At 41.5% G+C, this 16,539-nt stretch overlaps 1 long non-coding RNA gene across 2 annotated transcripts in view; it reads right to left on the bottom strand.

The window, feature by feature from the left end:
• Positions 1-9,653: 9,653 nt before the first annotated feature.
• Positions 9,654-16,539, bottom strand: part of LOC125915551 (uncharacterized) — a 97,044-nt gene continuing 90,158 nt past the window's right edge. Inside the window, exons 7-8 of one of the 2 annotated variants that reach the window (XR_007455712.1) lie at positions 16,170-16,307; positions 9,654-13,645 (exon numbers count right to left, since the gene is read on the bottom strand). This is a non-coding gene — a long non-coding RNA (uncharacterized LOC125915551). Of the gene's footprint in view, positions 13,646-15,827; positions 16,308-16,539 lie in introns of those variants that run through there. The other variant, XR_007455696.1, reaches the window with a different exon arrangement.

The following is a 16,539-nucleotide window of genomic DNA, read 5'->3' as shown; positions in this document are numbered from 1 at the left end:
GCTTTGAAAACCTTCTTACTTGTGATATTTATATACATTCAAAAAAAAAATAATAATAATCTTCATCCAAGTCTCCACAATAATAGACTTGTTTTGACATTCAGAAGCTATATTTTGAAATATTTACTTGCTTCTGATCAATTTGGATTATGATTCTCAAACTATTGTTAGTCATTCATGAATGCTTCACTTCGTCAAGAGCTGCTGAAACTTTATGAGGATTGCCTAGAGCCACAATATTGGAGAATGTTGCCTGCTTTCCTAAAGCTCTCTTTAATGACCCGTGTTCTTAACAGCCTCTGTTTAAGCGACAAAAGAGGCAGTGTTGTTAGGAGGGATGTACAGTGCATTGCACAAGTTTACCCTGGCAAGCCGCAGGCCCTGATCTGCAATCCTGTGTCAGCAGTTTTCAGTCCCACTAACATGGATACAGATGGGTGTGCGGGCTGCTCCGGGCTCCTCCCGGGGCCAATCAAAACATGGAAAACAAAGGCCTTTATAAGCTCAGCACTGACCACAGTCCCTACAGTGTTGCTAAAGTCACATTTTTCCTTTGACTTTCCATCTACAGAATACCTCTCACCTGAGAGAAATCAGATTGCATTCACAGCCAGGGACGTCGGCCTGTTGTTCTGGGGAGGGGATGTGATTTTTCCCTTCGGAAAAGGGAAAATGAAGCCCTTCTCGCTCTTTCTGTAAGAACTTACGAAACAACCCAATAGCTCTCTGAACACAGGATGCAAACCAAGGACACCTAGTCAGCCCAGAGCACGGGCACACAGTTGGACAGACACTATGCAAATAAAGGAAAATGAAGCAAGTGAAGCTGTTATCTGAGACCATTCGAGGGAGAGAAAGATATGCTCGCTCAACTTCACTAGCATCTCCAAAAGCCCTACCTTAGCCACCATAAAGGTCATCCTCTCCAGTCCTTCACCCCACCCATTATTCTCTCTCAGAAAGACTTTTGTGCTATTATAAGAATTTGTCATCATATTCGGGTTTAAATTGACTTGTTTTTGTCTATTTTCCTTATTAGAAATCTGTTCTTTGTGAGGCCAGAGACTATAGTCTCTTTGTTTTCAGTTTTTGTGGTGTGTGGTGCTGTTTTCCATAGTAAAATGTGATAAATATTTGTTGAATCCCTAGATGAATAACAGGATAATTGTAGCAAGACACCAGATTACTAGTCAGACAGTGTGTGTTCTAGTCTGGCCCTACCACCAACTAGTCAGGTGTAACAACAAGGTTCCCACTCTGATGGGAACACCCACCCCAAACCTCAGGGACCTACATCAGAAAGCATTGACTTTTGCTCACAAGTCTGTACATTTGCTGGGGCTCCACGAGGCTTGGTTCCAGCCAGCCTTCAGGGTAGAGTCAGGTGTCTCCGTATTCTGGGACCGGCCGCCGTTTGCGGCATGTTTTCATCTGTTTTCCTCGAGAATGGCAGAGCCACAGAGCGGAAAGCAGAAACACACAAACCTCCCAAAGCCTCAGCTTGGAACTGACACACTGTCGCTTGTGCCTACGTTCATTCCACTGACCAAAACGAATCATATGGTCAAGCCCAACCCCAGGGGGCAGAGAACATACTCCACACAGGATACACCACAGCAAGGATGAGGAGGGAAGGGAGAATTGTGGACAAGTCACATCACCTAGCGCATGACACAAGCAAAATTCTGTTTCAATTTCCAGGAAAAAAAAAAAAAAAAAAGACTGACAATTCCAGTCCTGATAAGCACAGGGCTCTTCTGAGGGCCAGATGCTCTCATGCAGACATTATGTAATTAAAATTGTTTAACCAAGAGCTAAACATTGTGTAGGCACCAGATAATGATTGAAAATGACCAGTGACAGGGCGCCTGGGTGGCTCAGTCAGTTAAGCCTCTGACTTGGGCTCAGGTCATGATCTCACGGTTTGTGAGTTTGAGCCCTGCCTCAGGCTCTGTGCTAATGGCTCAGAGCCTAGAGCCTGCTTCAGATTCTGTGTCTCCCTCTCTCTCTCTCTCTCAAAAATAAATAAACATTAAAAAAAATTAAAAAAAGAAAATGACCATTTGCTTTTTCTTATAGAGAAAAAGACTACAATCAAAATACAATATGATCGGGGTGCCTGGGTGGCTCAGTCAGTTAAGCGTCTGTCTTCAGCTCAGGTCATGATCTCACAGTTCGTGAGTTCAAGCCCCATATCGGGCTTTTTGCTGACAGCTTAGAGCCTGGAGCCTGCTTCAAGTTCTGTGTCTCCCTCTCTCTCTGCTCTTCTCTCACTCACGCTCTGTCTCTCTCTCCTTCAAAGATAAATAAAAACATTTAAAAAAATTAAAAAAAAACAAAAAAACAAAAATACAATATGATCATTACTTAACATAAGTTGTGTATAAAATACTGTGGGAACAGGAGACAGAGTTGTTGAGTTGGCCTGGGTGATGTTCAAGATGTTCTGCAAGCTACTTTACGATTAAGGAAGAACAACCATTGTGGAGAACAGGGAAGTGGAAGTGTGTAGGAAGAGAGGAGGCATTAACTTTATCAGTAATATTTCCTTTTTAGGGTAAAAAAGGAAAGATTTGAAGCAAATATGGAAAAAAAGTTGTCATCTGATAAATCGAGATGTTGAGAAAACGGAATCTGTTATATTATTTTCTGTGTATGCTTGAAATAGTTTATAACCAAACATCAAAAATTTTTGAATGTTTATTTTTGACAGAAAGAGATAGAGAGATAGTGGGGGAGGGGCAGAGAGAGAGGGAGACAGAGAATCACAAGCAGGCTCTGCAACTGTCAGTGCAGAGCCCGACGTGGGGCTGGAACCCATGAACCGGGAGATCGTGACCTGAGCCGAAACCAAGAGTCCATTGCTCAACAGACTGAGCCACCGAGGTGCCCCCAAACATTAAAAATTTTTGAGTTATTTTAAATTATTTTAAAATTATTCAAAATAATTATTTAAAATTATTTAAAATTATTTTAAAACAGACAAAGAAGGGAATGAGGATATTCTTGGCAGAAAGAGCACAAGTGGTAGGAAAAGTAACTTGGTCTTAACAGATAATAGTGCAAAAGGGACAATGGTGGAAGACAGTCAAACAGAAGAATGAGAAGGCACTGTAGTCATTTCTCAGGGCTGCTGTACAAATAAATACTGGGTGGTTTAAAACAGCAGAAATTTATTCTTCCACAGTCCTCAAAGCTAAAAGTCTGAGATCAAGGGATCAGCAGGGTTGGTACCTTCTAAGGGCGCTGAGAGAAATCTGCTCCATGCCTCTGTCCTAGCTTTGTGATGGTCAGGAATTCTTGGCATTCCTTGGCTTAGAGAAACATCATTCCAACCTCTGTCTCCTTCTTCACATGGCATTCTCCTTGTGTGTCTGTGTCTTCACATGGCCATCTCTGCACCGTCTCTGTGTCCAAGTTGCCTCTTCTAACAAGGACACCAGTCAGGTTGGATTAAGAGCCCACCATACTCCAACATGACCTCACCTTAATTTAACTAATGACATCTGCAATGACCCTATTTCCAAAAAAGATCACATTCTGAAGTACTGAGGACAAGGACCTCGGCAGATCTTTGGGGGAGACCCGGTTTAACCCGGAAGAAGAATCAAGATGTTGCCACTACTTTTCTTAGCTATTATTATCAGCATATTTTTGTACTAACTAAAAAATTCACAGGAAGGGCATAGTATGTGGTTAACCAATTGAAAGACCTCCTCAGGGGACCTGTGACTTCTCTGACTCTGTAGAGGGAAGGAAATCACACGAACGATGATGCTTATGATGCTTTCTGCGTTTCTTCCATTTTACTATTTATTCATGTGCCTCCCAGGCTAACCCACATTATGCTCTGCTTCCCTGCTTCACACCAGCCCACGCTGGGTGACTCACCATCCTGCCCCATCAGTTTCGTCATCCAAAGAAAAAACCCTCTGGCTACTACCACCAGTGTTTTGGACTGCAGTGCTTTGCCCTGGAGTTAATTTTTAACCCCGGGCCCTTCAGAAACTCACTTGCACACCAAGATCCGGCACCAGGGGTCCGCTTCATACTTGGTGTCCAATTTAGGAAACTTCCTCAGGAAGTTCTTCACAATGTATGGGCAGAGTTTTCAGGCGTTCCTGACCTGTTTTCTGGTTTACAACTATAGAAACAGTGAATTACTTCAAAGCAGTCATTCGACTACTTGGCCCATGCCTTACCCTAGCCAAATGCTTTTCCCCTCCAACTGTATGATCCAGCTCTTGTCAATTTCTCTATCCCCCATTTCACTCCACCCTCTCCTTTGCTCCCTATTCTTAAAATCCTCTTCCTTTTGTCCTTTTCCCCTCCAGGTCATTCCACAAGGTTCTCCCTCCAGCTCCTCAGATGTCTACCCTTTCTCAACCTTTACTCTCGGTGGTCAAATATCACTTCTTTGGAGAGGTTTTCTCTACCCCTCTCTCTACCCCTCTTCCCTAAAACAGCTTCCTCACATTCTCAGACTTACTGTGGCATTTATTTTCTTCTAGATTTCTTTGTTCATTTCATTATTTACCGGCTTATTGTATGTCTCCTTTAAAAAATGAGATCATCTGGGGCGCCTGGGTGGCGCAGTCGGTTAAGCGTCCGACTTCAGCCAGGTCACGATCTCGCGGTCCGTGAGTTCGAGCCCCGCGTCGGGCTCTGGGCTGATGGCTTGGAGCCTGGAGCCTGTTTCCGATTCTGTGTCTCCCTCTCTCTCTGCCCCTCCCCCGCTCATGCTCTGTCTCTCTCTGTCCCAAAAATAAATAAAAAACGTTGAAAAAAAAATTTAAAAAAATAAAAATAAAAAAAATAAAAAATGAGATCATCTGTCTATCTAGTTCAGGAATAGCCTCTGCTGCTCATACAGCACCTGGCACATAATAGGTGCCTAGTAAATATAAATTGAATGAACAGAATAAAATGCTGAGCTTCCCGAAATCGTTACAAGTTTGGGGTCTAAGCAGGAAATGTAGGTCCCTTGCATTACTGGCCTGTTAGTGCTGGTGTCCTAGGCCTCTGGTTCTGTTTGCTGAGTTACTGACACTTTATTATAAATCCCTTATCTTGAGCTTTTGACTCAGTTCCAAAGTTCTGGATTCCAGACCCTGCTTACAAGAGACAGGGACCTAAAGAACCAGCTGGTCTTCTCCCTCTCTCTCCCTGCACTCGAGCTTTTGCGTGCCGGATATTGTAACTGCTGCTCCTATCCGCCTTGATCCCAAACCCGCCAAAGTCCTTCTTGTCTGACTCAGTTCCTGTCCTCCTTCTCTCTTGTGCCTACCTTTCCACTATAAATCTTCTTTCTTGTTTCTACCCCAAACATGCCATGATGATAAGCATAAAGGAATGGTTAATCTGAACACATTTTTAGAAGCTAATCGTTCCAACTCACCGTGGCCTCTATTGGAGGCTTGTGCAAAAACTGCTAGTATATCTGTCTCACTAAATACAAATAAATGTCCACATCAATCTATGCGTTTGCCAACACCAATATAGATAGGGACTAAAGCTGCGAGGTTTTCACGTTTGGGTACTTTTAGACAACTTTCGGGTATAATTGAGACCATTTATAGGATTGATAAGGGGCATGCCTTGAAGACTCTTCTCTGTAAACCTAATTATATCACTTTCCTTAAAATCCAGTGTCCAGAAAGCATTTGAGAAAAGCTACTTTGAGTTGCCTGGATATTTTCCAAGCTCTGGATACCATAGTTAGTCACATGGAATGTGGAATGGGCTAGACGTTTTGGAATTGTTCTTGTTAAACTGGTGTAAGCGATTGACCCAAAAGCTTTAATAATCATTATTTGTTTAACAAGTTCCTGTGAGGAAAGCTATGCAGTTGTCTTGTGAAGTAGCTTCTTAAAAGGCTTTTATTTTGTCTGGATATGATAAGAATCATTACATGGTATGTCTAACCGATGACTTAGTGCTCTTTCAGTGCATAGAAACTTCTATGGGAAAAAGAATTAGACAATAAGCACCAATGACTTAATACATGCCCTGTTTCCAATTCAATTTGCTTTGATAAAAATCTAATAATCTCCAGGAACACAAATATTTATCTACAGTGATTGGACAGTCGGTTAAAATAGGCATTCTCGGTCCCTTCAAAACATTCATTTGTCCTTTATACGACCCACACATTGTCAAGAGGTTAATAATGTTGAAAAATTCCTGTGGTGTTTTTAGTTTTTGTGCTATCTGGCACAGAAACATCAGGATCCTTAATTTTGTTTTCAACATAGCATATTCCTTATTCACAATCAATGCTCCTCTGTCTTAATCAACAAAATAGGAAACAGATTTTTAAATTCTGAAATCACTATAAATTCATAGCATTTTTCCTTTGAAGTAAAATATTTTACATGACTATAGTGAAACAGGAAAAGAATTTGTTTGATCAGAAGGCTCAACAACTAAAAGAATAATAATTTGTCTTCAGAGAAACAGATCAAGATTTTAAAGGTAAACAGGTATTATTTAAGAATTTGGTAAAAATGATTTTTAAATGTGCTAGGTTTTATGTTATAGAATGTGTTTCAGAATATAATTCAGCCCTAAATACAATTATATACCACATTGCCTGTGTGCAAATATTATTCTTTCCTATTTGGACATTGTTTTAAGTATGACATTCTACCTTAGTAGCAAATATCCTGGCTCCACGGTAAAATGTACCTTAAAAAAGATAAGTTATCTGCTCCAATAAAACCATGGCAGATAAACCCTTTCATTGAATATGTCAAGCACATGTTAAATCATAAAATCTCATAGGACTGACTGTAGAGGATACCTGCATACAAGGTTCCTATCTTTATATACATTAGATCTCTAATATGTTTCAAGTAAGCCTTTGAAAAAAGAATAATTTATAATTCGTAAGATGCGGCAATTAATATTAGACATCAAATTCAAAAGCATAGATGGGCTTCACTTCTTTCAATAAATCTCAGGTGTCTAGAAGAAAAGTACAATGGGAAGAAAACGCCGCGGATCAAAACAGTGGGTAAAGAGGAACAAACCCAATTCTAACCCATCAGAGAGATGGAAGCCTCCAGAAACAGGATGCTGTATAAGCCTCCCATTAGTCTATATGATAAGCATGTTGCTATTAAAAAGCAAAGCAACTGACCACCATTTCTCTTAAAGTATGTGAGGGAGCCTAGAGATGTTTCCATTGTCCCCATCTGTCCCCAGCTTCTTGTTTGGACTTGAAATCTCCTCCATTATCTTTATTTACCTAATCCACTGACCACCCCTCCTCTCATATCTACCGCTATTTTCTCACCTCCTTAACTTCCTTCAAAGTGATCTTGCCCCATGGGCCCATCCTGATCAACCCCAACCAACCATGTTCACGCCTTTCCCTATTTTTATCCCTACAGTTTCACTCTCAGGCACAACTCTCCTCTGCTCAAGGCTATCTTGCCTTGGGTCCATGTTCAGCAGCTGGTGTGTCTGTGTGTGTGTGTGTGTGTGTGTGTGCACGCATGCCCACGTGCCACAGCTTGTGTTTCAGGGTAACCATTCTCCCTGTGCTCAAACCCCAGCTCCGCTCTTCTGTTGTGAGGTACGTCAACTAAACCCATTAAGCTTCGATGCTCCCTTTCTGTAAAGTGAGGATTATAATAGAATTTACCTAGTAAGGATATTTTGAAGATAGAAGAGGTAATGTAGTAAATCACTCATAAATACCGGTTTTTATTATTCTTATTGTATTTATTATTTCATCTACACAGAGGCAATTCTCTTCAGTGTGGACGCAAAATATTTTATATTACTTAGTATCACCTGTAAATGTGGTGACTGCACTGTTTGAACTAAAATTGGGACAAATCCAGAAAATCACACGTACTTATGCAGGAAAGAAGCAGAAGCAGTGAAATAAAAACAGTACCAGGTGATTTGAGATGGGGAAATCACTGTGTCCCTAAGTCCTGTGCTATGCTTTTTTAATAAAATTGAGTCCTCAAAGAAAAGTATGCTGGGTCTACACAAGTGAAGTGAAGGACTAATTGGTTTGGGGTTGGATTCTGAATTCGCAAGCAGGTTAGAACAAGCTTTTTCCCCCCTGCATGGGATGCATAAATACAGACACCTGTGCAGTGTACTAGGCTATTGCTGTTAAAGAAAACCTTATCTTCTCTTCCGACAATTTGTCGTGAGGACAATGTCAGGAAGAAAACCTTCCCAGTACCAGGGTGGGAGGGGCCAGCAGACAGAACAAAGTCGTGGAACAGACTTATTATCATGTGAAAACCAGAGCTGAAAGGAAGTTTTTGATAGAGCTGGAACCCCTGTTGCCAAGGAAAATGGGCCAGGAGGTCTATGATATCTAAGGTCTTCAGTAATTGTATCTGAGAGCAGACTTGTAACAAATGCTTTCAAGTCTGTTAACTGGATTGCTTTGGAAAATCCCAGCTGAACTCTTAGAATCTCATCTGCCTAATTCCAATTTTGCCAATATTTTAAATGTGTATATAGTATAAGAACCAGGGCTTTCTGAAACCCTGCCATTAAGGTAATACCAGAGGAGGAGACAGAGAGGGGAGCAGGGAAGGTGTGTGGCTGAAGGTTGGTGGCACAAGAAGGCAGCTCCAACAGAGATGGACTATAACAGAATGGCCTTCTATGCTTTTTAAAGGGAATTTCCAGGATAGACACACCTCACAGACAAATCTAAGTATGGCAATACCTTCCTCATTTTCTACAATCCATGCCTCTGTTCTCAAGCATTTATGTGGATAATTGAAAAATGACAGTATATCAGGGACCTGGTGGCTCAGTCAGTTAAGCATCCAACTTTGGCTCAGGTCATGATCTCATGGTTCGTGGGTTCCAGCCCCACGTAAGGCTCTGCGCAAAGAGCTCAGAGCCTGGACCCTGCTTCGGATTCTGTGTCTCCCTCCGTCTCTGCCCCTCCCTGCTTACACTCTATCTCTCTCAAAAATAAATAAACATTGAAAAATTTAAGAAAAATGACAGTATAACACATTTCTTTCCTTGAGTCTCCATTTCCCTAAAGGCAGATGAGCTTCAATACTGAAGACAAATGCTCCATGTGGCAAAGGACAGTCGTGTCTCAGGTAATCCAGTGATCTCATCCTGATAGCCCAGCCCTACCAGTGCCCTTCCCAACAACCGTGAATGGAAGCAACACCCATGCACCCATGGGAATAGAATGGCTCCAAATGGCCTTTTGTTTTCATGCTTCTAATCTTCAGAGTCCTCATGCTCTTCTCTTGACCTTGCTTTGTTTCCAAGGTGAAATATTTATATTCCTACTGTACCTTATTTTGATAGCTGGTTTATGGTGTCTCTCATTATGCTCTTTAAGATGTGGTTACTGATAACCCATTAAGACTTTGTAATGGAGGAAAAAATATCCATCCTGTACTGGGATAAGAACTAGGGCCTAGGGGCGCCTGGGTGGCTCAGTCGGTTAAGCGTCCGACTTCAGCTCGGGTCATGATCTCGAGGTCCGTGAGTTCGAGCACCACATCGGGCTCTGGGCTGATGGCTCACAGCCTGGAGCCTGCTTCCGGTTCTGTGTCTCCCTCTCTCTCTGCCCCTCCCCCGTTCATGCTCTGTCTCTCTCTGTCTCAAAAATAAATAAACATTAAAAAAAAAAAATCTTTAAAAAAAAAAAAAGGACTAGGGCCTAAAAGGTAAAAAGCATATGTATGGTCCATTATCTACTCACCATCAAATGCAGACACACCATCCATAATTTATGCCAACATATATAGAGTATATAGAGAGCATAAAACTAGGGCATGAACTATTATTGTTTTGAGAGAGAGAAAGAAAAAAAGAGAGAGTGGGGTAGGGGCAGATGGAGAGGAAGAGAGAAAATCTCAAGTAAGCTCCACGTTCAGCACAGAGCCCAACTCAGGGTTCCATCACATGACCCTGGGATCATGACCTGAGTCAAAATCAAGAGTCAGATGCTTAACCAACTGAGCCACCCAGGTGCCCTAAGGCAGAAATTATTGAAGCCAGGTCCAGGTACCCAGTTCTTCAATATACTGTTCTCTCTACTGTAGTGTATGCTTGAAAATTTCCATCACAAAAACTTCAAAAGTATATATGGGATCCGAGAGACAAACTCAGAAAAGAAGAAAAAAGTGATCTGAATGATATTCTCTGATGTTAGATTACTGTAGGCAGCATTCCTATGCTTAGGAGACCTCCAGTGTTCCTCTCTGCAACCTTGGGAAGCTCGTGGGAGGAAGAGGGGTGTTTATTTTTAGTGTATGTTACTTCAGTGAGTGCCCAGTTTTCTTGCTGAGGTGGTCCAGGCACGAAATGCTATGTATTTGATTTTTTCAAACTACATGGCGGCAAGGAAATAAAAGTGTAAAAGCTTCGGTATTGGACAGACTAGATTCAAACACTCTTAGGGTACAACTTGGGAGCAATTACTAATTTCTCTGACCTTCCATCCCCTACCAAGTAGAGTTAATATCAGTTTCACAAGGTTATTATAGAAAAAGTGCCTACTGATAGGTCTAGCAAATAACAGATTGTCAATGCATTCTCGTTTCCTTCCTACTTGTCATATTTTCAGCTGCCAGTCATATAGCATGTTGAAAAAATTCCAAAGACTTTCTAGATATAACTCGGAAACCTTTTCAGTTCTCCAAAACACCAGCAAAATCTTGGCATATCCAGTCACTGCACATTATTAATAGTAGAGCTATTAATAGACAAGGAACCCACGCCTTTAGATAGACACCAGATTGTGTGGTGTTATTAGAAAGGACAATAAACTCTCAGTTAGGGACATGAATTCTCATCTCCACTCTCTCACTAAGAAGCATTGCCTTTAAAAGGGACACCTAGCCATCTCCTGTCCTTGGAGAAGAAATTTTTCTAAAGCATTTTTGAGCCCCCAACTTTCTAAAACAGAATGATAAGCATAGAAACATACTAAAATATATATGCCATTAATAATTTGATATGTTACTATACTAAATAGACATCAGTTTGATTGTCCTCAGGTATGAAAACCACCCTTATTAGATTTTGACAAAGTAAAAGCACTGTACAAATAAGAGGTTTTGACTCTGGATCAAATGGCCTTGGCCAGAGGCCACTGCAAATAGTTCTGTTGTGTGACTATTACTGTTTTTACTATGATGAAAGCGGGATTATGAATTTAATGCAATAAATAGCTGCAAAGTAGCTAAAGCTCAGCATAGAGAATAATTAACAGTGTGGGACATCAGCAGGCCCCTGGCCTGGCCCCGTGCTTACCGTGGCCTTGGCAAGTTACAATTGCTTGATTGCTACAATAAAGCATACCCTGTCTTTAAAAGTTGTTAGAAGTTAAATGAGACAATGCTGGTAAAATGTTCCTGGTATTACTAAGTGCCTAAGAATCTATTTTCTTCATGAATTTCCACTTTGGAAATATTATATCAGTACTTTATCAATCAGGTTGATTTTCCGGAGTTAAAATTCAAAATTTTACTTTTCATATTTATGAGTCATTCACTGTTACATGTGTATGTGAGAGAGAGAGACAGAGACACAGAGATTACACATTTATAGGGTTTCAAAAAACAACAAAATCTTAATTAAATAGCAAGAGGACAGTATTCAGCTGAGCTGAGCAGTCATGAAGGCAACATGGAACTCACAGACAGACTAGAGGGAGTTAAGGAGTCAGTGACTCTCAGTAAGAAACTGCTTCCTTCCATCAAAAGTCACAGATGTCTCTACAGCCCTTGCCACCACAGCCCCGGTCACAGGCAAGTTGTTCACGCACATCAGTCAAGATGATATGCAAATCACCCTTGAACAACAAAGGAGTCACATCTCCAGCATATTCCATATCTGAAGAATTGAAAGCTAAGAAAAGAAAAAGCCTGCACAAGGCATGTAAACACAGTTGAAGGGTCTACATTTGAGATGCTACATTTTGAACAATTGCCGGAGACAGCATTCTCTTCTGTGGAAAATCAAGCTTTCATTCAAGAGAGTGACCCATAAAACCTAGAGAGTGCTGGATGTGACCCAGTACTCTGCTACTGACACAGAGCAGCAGGTGACCCAAAACCCAGAGGACAGGAAGAAACCAACACACAAATGGAATCACCCAGACCCAGCCTTCCTCCGACCTCATTTATCATAATCCTAATGGATGGGGACAGAGGACAAGCCGCTGCTGGTGTGTGCTGTTTTTGCTACGTGTGAATTCAAGGCACAAATGAATCTATGTATTTCCACCGTTTAGGCTGAGGTCTTCTCAAAGATGGCCTGCAGTTTTGTTTTTAAAAAAAAAAAAAAGAAAAAAATCAGGTGAACTGGACTGATAACCATACAACATTTGCAGAGAAATACCCATGACAAACGATGGCCAGACAGCCTAATCCTATCTGAGGGCACCACCTCTGATGTGTACACGACAGGTATTGATTCTGGCCCTGACAGTCTTCAGCCTCTCACCACAAGACAGGATTTGGAAACCTCAGGCAAGCTGGCTGTCTTTCCCTAGGGGCTCAGTATCATCGCCGGGGACTCCCAGGGAAGAACAGACCCCAGGGCTTTTACTATTTGAGGACAAAGGGATTATCTTCCTGTCTCCGCTCCAAACTGAAAAAGCAAATCGTCTACCTTTACGTTTCTTCTGGCTCATAAGTCTTCCTCAATGCTTCTCTCATTTTTCTTCTTCCTTTCTCTCCTCACAGTTTCTTTTCCCAGAGCCATTCATCTTGTCCTCACCTCCTATCAACCAGGAAATCATTTAGCTGCTGAGACGGGTGGCCCCAGTTTACTTTGTTTTAAAGATAGACTTACCCCCTAGTGGAATCCCTGCCAGAAAGCCTGCTCCACCGCCGCCCCCACTGCCCCGCCGCCCTCACCTCCTCATCCTTGAGTAAGAAAACCCAGACATTTATTTGGGCCTGCAACTGCCCTTGCCGGAGGAGCCAGAACCTCCCAGACAAGGGAGGAAATGCTGTAGACAATAGCTGAAGCCACTCGGTCCACAGCACTCAACTTTTCAACCACACCCATTGGTGGAATTTGTTACCGGTAAACACGCATTGCTCTAAGCACCATTATTTGTTAGAGATGAAAGGGAAAAATCATCTGCTCCTGAAGTCAGCCCAGCTCTTACAGATGATTCTGGATCTGATACACATGAAAAGTGGATATTTGTGCTTCTCTGAGCCAGAAACTAGACAGGGAAGCCCTTTGCTACCTAAAGATTGCCCTTTTCTCTGTACCTGGAGCCCAGTTGGTCTGCTGAAACTCCAGGATGGGCAATGACTTCAAATCAGATTGTAAAGTAATGAGGGCAGGGAACATGAGAAACCTGTGCAACACTGCTTGGAAACCTTATCAAAATCCCCTTTAAGAATTACATGGTGGTTCGAGTTAGCCTTACAAAATTACATTGAACCTAAGTAAAATGATAATAAGAATAGTGAAGAATACGGAAAAAGAACAATGAGAGTACCAGCGATGATCCACATCCTGAGGGCGTCCTTCCTGACTCACCCAGCCCGTCTCCCCATAGGTGAAGCTGCTACCTGTCAGAACTTGCAACATCTCTCGGGATCCTCTTCTCTTTCGTGGTATCTCTCAACTTAGTCCAGCAGCCATAGCTCCAACCTCTCTCCAGCAACTGGCAAATAATGAGCAAATCATTCAGTCAATGTATTGCATTCAATGTATTTCAAATACTTTGCAGTTCTGTGTAGGGTCTTCAAAGTCAGCATAACCCTGTTACGTTTCTATCTCTTCCATGGTAAACGCTCTGTCTTTTAATAACGGATTTGATTTTTCCAATAGCCAAGAGGTGTTCATAGCCAGTCCCTCTGGGAAATAAAATTGGTTATCAAGCGAGATAAAATATTTTCTGTTAAAAATAAAGTGTACTCTATTTTTTTTAATGTTTATTTATTTTGAGAGAGTGCAAGTGGGGGAGGGGGCAGAGAGAGGGGGAGAGAGAATCCCAGGCAGGCTCCACACTCAACACAGAGCCCCACGAACCGTGAGATCATGACCTGAACTGAAATCAAGAGTCGTGTGTTCAACCAACTGAGCCACACAGGTGCCCCCAAAATATACTGTAAAATAATGTGTGTGTGTGTGTGTGTATGTGTGTGTGTAATAAATTGGCTCTGAAAGATGTTTCCACTGGTAGGTTTAAATATGTTTTATACCAGTAGGTATGAAGTTTCCAAGGGTCACAGCTCTGAAGGACAATTCACATTTGGATATGCACATTATGCTATGTTTGCTTTAAAAGATTGATTATTTTATAGCTACAATTCATAAAGCCTGTGGTCATAAAACACCTCCCTCTATCTTGGCGGCAGACTACACTTGTACAAATAATGTTATCAGGTTCTAACTCAGCGAAGACCACTTCTGGCCCTAAACATGGCTAGACTCCATTCCACTCTCAAGTAGCCAGGACCACAGGATCTATTCCCAAACATGACTTCTAGCTTACACAGGAAAATAAAAAAAGGAAATTTCATGGCAAAGGAACCAATCCTGTAAAAGGATAAGAAGTTACTAAAAAATCGAAACAGCTTCAACCATAGAAAAAAGTTTAATATTGGTTTGGGGGCATTTTTGTCAATTACAAAGGGCTTTTAAAGAGACAGGCAGCAACTTTATCTCGATACCACATCTGCCACTTGCCAAGGTGTGGCATCCATCTCCAATAACCCTGCTTTGTCACCATCCAGCTCCAACGGACTCAACGGTGCCCTTTGTCACTTGCGAGTCTCACTCCTCAAATCTGCTGCTTGCTACTTGAAAAGCTCCTAATCTACAATTTCGTATTCTGTGCCCACAACCTCCACGTTATGTTTACTCATTCTCTTCTTAATTCTCTAAAAAGTGGGATTCTGGTTTCCAGAAATAAAGACTGGACTTGAGATGGATTCAATTCTTGGCTTTTAGTTGTGGCCTCAGAAAATGTCATTAAACTTCCTAAGTCTTTCCAAATAAAAAAGAAACTATTATAGGCTGTCCTAAATTATTTAATATATATTCCTTAAAAACTGAAAAAAAACATGACTATATAAGGCAAGTGTTTATGAGTTTGGTGTATTTTCGTCTGCATATGTTACATACATAAGTTTTATGATGTGGGAACATAGTATAATATTTATTGTTGTGCTGTGTGCTTTGCTTCCCTTTACAAGATTACCAGTAATGCAGCCTCTGCTTATACATGTCTTTGCAGTGACCAAGAGCCACATAATTGTGAAAGTAATCCCTTCTGTTGTGGCTGCTGAAATGCTGGCATTGTATCTGATATTGAGAGGTCCTCCCCATTTTGGTTTTAGATCTTCCTCCCTCTACCTGCATACATTTGCCCTCCTGCGGTCTTCTAGAACAACACATATAAATCTAATCCCTTTGCCATATGACAACCCTAAAATATTGAAAGTGAGCTTTCATATCTCTCCAGCTCTTTTCTTCTCCAATCTGAGTAGCCTTGGTGTTTTTGTTTTTCTTTGTCTATTTCTCCTCCGACGTTATTTGTGGGTCCTTGGTCGTCCTCACCATAGCATCTGCCAACTCTAGCTTCTCACACCCCTGAGGCCTCCTTCAGTTCCATCTCTCACCTGAAACCCTTACCCTGTCAGTGTAAACTCCTCTCTCTCCCCCAACTTCTACTGAACTTTATTCTGTTTTTATAGGTCTCCTCATCTAGGCTGTAAAAGATATGTCTTGTATTTCTTTTGGAACAAACCACTACCCACTTTTCACCTCTGCCATCATCAACCTCATAGGAGACTGTCTCAAAGCTACCTTTAGATTCTTTTGGTTGACTTTGGCAGTTATTTCCTTTTTTTTTTTATGCAACCAATACATTTTCTGTGCATTGTTGCATCCTTTAGAACAGTCTCAAAAGCTAATAAACTAATCAAAATGCTTTATGAAGTGGAAAAAGGAAGGATCAAACATAAAGAGAATTGTATTCATCATCTGGGCCCAGTTTTATTTTCTTTAATGTGCATATGTATACATAGTTGTCAAAATGACTACTCTGGAGTCCAACTGCTAGGGTTCAAATCCCTATCACTTAATAGCTCTGTGTCCTCTGTTTACTTCTGTTTCTTCATCTGTAAAATGGGGATAATAGAAACCGCCTCATGAGGTTGTTATGAAGATTTCGCGATTACCAGTAATTACGTGGGAAGTGCCTAGATCGGTAGTTGGCACTAGGCAAGCAAATGTTTGCTACTGTGATGCTGAAGAGGACAATGATCTAGGCGCTTGGGAAAATCACTTTTCATCTTTCCAGGTCTCAACTCCCTAACCTGTAAAACGAGAAGGAAAAAGGATTAAATGCTTCCAACTGTGATAGTGACAACTGTACGATCCTAGAGCCCTTGACATTTTACAAAGCACGTCCATATGCAGCAGCTCACCGGGAAACACTCATCAGTATCCCATGCTTTCAGTATACCTGACTTGCTGAAACAGCTGACCAATGTACTGGAAAGTCTAAATACTGACTCTGGGCCCTGGCCTCCATTTAGCAGAAAGATC

This window comes from Panthera uncia, chromosome D4, assembly GCF_023721935.1.
Source record: "Panthera uncia isolate 11264 chromosome D4, Puncia_PCG_1.0, whole genome shotgun sequence".
Taxonomy (NCBI): Eukaryota; Metazoa; Chordata; class Mammalia; order Carnivora; family Felidae; genus Panthera; species Panthera uncia.
Note: the sequence above shows the minus strand (reverse complement) of the source record. Positions and strands in the feature narration are given on the sequence as shown.